General features: G+C 32.8%; 1 pseudogene; it reads left to right on the plus strand.

The window, feature by feature from the left end:
• Window positions 1–3,378: 3,378 nt before the first annotated feature.
• On the plus strand, window positions 3,379–4,344 carry LOC131509067 (transcription factor BTF3-like; annotated as a pseudogene).
• The last annotated feature ends 378 nt before the right edge of the window (window positions 4,345–4,722 follow it).

The raw sequence follows: 4,722 nt of genomic DNA on the forward strand, positions 1-4,722 counted from the left end.
GCATTTATAAATTCTCCTATTAATGGATACTTGAATTATTTTCTAGTTATGGCCGTTAAGAGTAAAACTGCTATTAACACTCATGTCAAGTTTTTTCATGTGTGTGTGTGAACATATATTTTCATTTATCATGAGTAAATTTTTAGGAGTTGAATTGTTGGGTTATAGAGGAGATGTTTATCTTTTTAAGAAACTTTGTAAAGTGTTCCCCAAAAAGGTTATACTAATTTTTCACTCCCACTGGCAATATATGAAGTGTAGATCCTCATCAACACGGGGAACTAGAATAGTTTTGGCTCAAACCACTCTGTAAGAGGTGTGAAATGGTGGTTTCATTCACTTCAACCACTTCCTTGTGGTTTTAGTTTGCATTTTCCTGATTAAGGATTTTGAGCACCTTTTCACATGATGTTGGCTATACCTGGTCTTCTCTTACTGTCTCTTTAACCCTTTGCCCGTTAAAATTTTTTTTAATAATTGATTTGTAGCAGTTTTTAAAAGTATATTCCAGCTATAAGTTCTTTCTTAAGGATATACTGTGAATATTTTCCCCAGGGGTTGACTTTTCTTTTCTTTTTTTTAAAGTTTTATTTATTTAAGTAATCTATACACCCAACGTGGGTCTCGAACTACAACCCCAATATCGAGAGTCACACGCTCTTCTGACTGAGCCAGCCAGGTGCCCCAACTTTTCATTTTTTTTAATTGAAGTATAGTTTACATATAATGTTATATTCGTTTCAGGTACAACATAGTGACCTGATAATTCTATACATTATTCAGTGCTTACCACCCATTAGTATAGTCATCATCTGACACCATACAGTGTTATTATAATATTATTGACTATGTTTCCTATGCTGTACTCTTCATGTCCATGATTTATTTATTCTGTAACTGGAAGTTTGTATCTTTTAATTCCCTTTCTCCTATATCACCCATTCCCCCACCTACCTCCCCTCTGGCAGCCACTAGTTCTCCATATATAAGAGGTTGTGTTCTTTTGTTTGTTTGTTTTGGCTGTTCACTTTTTCAGGTGTCTTTGATGAGCAGAATTTATTCTTTTGTGGTTAATGCTTTTTGTGATTTAAGAAACCTTTTCTTACCTCAAAGTCACGAAGACATATACTTATATTTTCTGCTAAAAGCTTTATGAATCTAGCTTCTACATTTAGGCTATGATACATCTCAAATTAAATTTTGTGTATGGTTGCATGGAGGCAGAGGTCCATTTTTTCCACATGTTTATCCAGTTCCAGAATCATTTGTTAGGAAAAAAAAAAAAAAAGCTTTTCTTTTCCCCCTCAGTTGACCATATGTGTGTTGGTCTATTCTGGACTCTCTATTCTGTTCCACTGATCTATTCATCTATGCTTGGGCCAACAACATTGTCTTAATTATTTTAGCTGTAAAATCATTAAATCAATGCAAATATTTTACTTTGTCCTTCTTTTTCAATATTGCTTTGGATATTCTAAGTGCTTTGCATTTTTATATAAGTTTTAGAATAAGCTTATACATTTCTATGAAAATCCTTACTGGAATTTTGACTGGGATTGCATGGCATTTGGAGAGACAGGAAATACAATATTGAGTCTTTTAATTCATGAATGACATATATCTTTTCATTAGTTTATGTCTTCTTTAGTTTCTTTCAGCAATGCTTTGTAGTTTTCAAGGTAGATGTATTACACGCCCTTTGTTGGATTTATTCTTAATTGTATGATGTTTGCTATTGAATTATAAATTTATTTTAAAACATTTTTAAATGTAATTTTAAAGTGTTTTGGATTACAGTTTTTGCATACTTTGATTTTTGCATACTGATCTTGTATTCGACCACCTTAAAAATTCATTAGGATTAGTAGTTTTATTACTAGTGTTATTTATTTATGTTTTATTTTATTAGTTATTTTATAAGTGTTTTTGAAGATTCATTTGGGTTTTCTATGTATGTTTGCATGTAGTTGGAGTGTAGCAATCAATGGTTATACTTCCTAATATTTCTTTTTTCTTTCTTTTTTTCTTGCTTTATTACATTAGCTGGGACTTGCATTATAATGTTGAATGGAATAAGTGACAGCAGACACGTTTGCATTATTTCCAGTGTTAATGAAAAAGAGTTCAGTGTTTTACCATTATGTATAATGTTAGCTATAGTTTTCCAAGGATTCACTTTATCAGAAAGTTTTCTTCTCTTCCTAGTTTGCTAAGTTTTTATGATGAATACATTTTTTCTATTAAGATGTCAAATACTTTTCCTCCATCTATTAAAATAATAATGATTCCCCTCCTTATGCTGTTAATTAATTGGGTGAATTACATAGCTCGATGTAGAAATGTTAAGCCAAACTTGAATTTTTGGATTAAACCCCATTTGATCATGTTGTATTATCTTATATAGTATATATGCTGCTGAGTTTGATTTGCTCATGTTTTGTTAAGATTATTTTGTTCCTGTGTTCCTAAAGAAAATTATTCTGAATCTTTCATCTCTTGTTTGTGTCTTTTCAGGTCTAATTTCTTAAATTGATTTGGGAAGTATTCCCTCCTCTTACATTTTCTTTTTTTTTTTTAATTTTCTTTTTTATTTTTTAAATTTACATCCAAATGAGTTAGCATATAGTGCAACAATGATTTCAGGAGTAGATTCCTTAGTGCCCCTTACCCATTTAGCCCATCCCCTCCTCCCAAGACCCCTCTAGTAACCCTCAGTTTGTTCTCCATATTTATTAGTCTCTTCTGTTTTGTCCTCCTCCCTGTTTTTATATTATTTTTGTTTCCCTTCCCTTATGTTCATCTGTTTTGTGTCTTAAAGTCCTCATATGAGTGAAGTCATGATTTTTGTCTTTCTCTGACTGACTCATTTCACTTAGCATAATACCCTCCAGTTCCATCCATGTAGTTGCAAATGGCAAGATTTCATTCTAAAATGGTTTGTGTGAAGTTAGAATTATTTCTTCCTTAAATGTTTAACAGAATTCACTGGTAGTGCTATCTGGGCCCGCAGTTATTTTTGTTACAAGATTTTAGTTGGAAATACACTTTCTTTAATAGATAGAAAGCTATTTGATTTTCTAATTTTTTTCCTGTCCACTTTAAAAAGTTGTATTTTTCAAGGAATTTGTTCATTTCCTTTATCTGTCAAATTCGTTGGCATGAACCTGTTCAAAATATCCACTTATTATCTTTTTAATATTTGTAGCATCTGTAGTGATGTCCCCATTTCATCTTCAGAAGGGTCCCCATTTCAGCCTTCAGAAAGCTATTAGTATTTTGTGCCTTCTATTTTTTTTTTTGATAAGTCTTTACTAGAGGATTATAAAGTCAATTAAACTTTTAAAACATTTTGTTGATTTTTTTCTATTGTCTATTTGCTATCGTATTGATTTCCATCCTTTTTATTGTTTTCTTTCTTTCATTATTTTGGACTTAATTTACTCTACTTAAAAAATAAGTTTTTAGGCCATCTTGCGTCCCCATGTGTGTGCGCCTAATCTCAGCTGGTCCACCCGAGACCGCCTGAGCGCCAACCCTAGTCCCCTGGGCGCGGTCCCATTTCCGCCCCAACAAGATGAAAGAAACTATCATGAACCAGGAGAAACTCACCAAACTGCAAGCACAAGTGTGCATTGGTGGGAAAGGAAGTGCTCCCCGAAAGAAGAAGGCGGTTCATAGAACAGCTACCACAGATGATAAAAAACTTCAGTTCTCCTTAAAGAAGTTAAGAGTAAACAATATCTCTGGTATTCAAGAAGTGAATATGTTCACAAACCAAGGAGCAGTGATCCATTTTAACAACCCTAAAGTTCAGGCATCCCTGGCAGCGAACAGGCCATGCTGAGACAAAGCAGCTGACAGAAATGCTACCCAGTATCTTAAACCAACTTGGTGCAGACAGTCTGACGAGTTTAAGAAGGCTGGCTGAAGCTCTGCCCAAACAATCTGTGGATGGAAAGGCACCACTTGCTACTGGAGAGGATGATGATGATGAAGTTCCAGATTTTGTGGAGAATTTTGATGAAGCTTCCAAGAATGAAGCAGACTGGATTGAGCCATCTTCTGAAGAAGAAAAAACTTGAAGCAGTTACTGGGAGCTGCTATTTTATATTATGACTGCTTTCTAAAAATTTTGTTAATGGATCTGATAAAATCTAGGTCTCTAATATTTTTAAGCCCAAGCCCTTGGACACTGCAGCTCTTTTCAGTTTTTGCTTATACACAATTCATTCTTTGCAGCTAAATTAAGCTGAAGAAGCCTGGGAATAAAGTTTGAAACAAGATTACTAAAGTTCTTTGCCTAGTAAAAAAAGAAAAATAAGTGTTAAGGTGGAAGCTTAGATAATTGACTTTATGCTTTTTTGTTCTAATGTAAATATCTAGACCGATAAATTTTTTCTTGAAGCACTACTTTTTGCTGTGTCTTGCAAATTTTGATATGCTAATATGCTACAATCTTTTAATGACCGTCCAGTACAAAATATTTTCTAGCATTATAATTTTTTCTTTTTGACTCATGGGTTATTTAGAAGTGTGTTACTTAATTTACAAATATTAGGGATTTTCTAGATGCCTTAATTTTTATTGATTTCTGATCTAAAGCCACCATGGTTAGAGAACATACTTTGTTATACATTTATCATTTTAAATGCTGACATTTAAATATTGACATTTGAAATACTTAATTTTTTTATTTTTATTTTTTGTAAGATTTTATTGTTA

Source organism: Neofelis nebulosa, chromosome 4, assembly GCF_028018385.1.
Source record: "Neofelis nebulosa isolate mNeoNeb1 chromosome 4, mNeoNeb1.pri, whole genome shotgun sequence".
Lineage (NCBI taxonomy): Eukaryota > Metazoa > Chordata > Mammalia > Carnivora > Felidae > Neofelis > Neofelis nebulosa.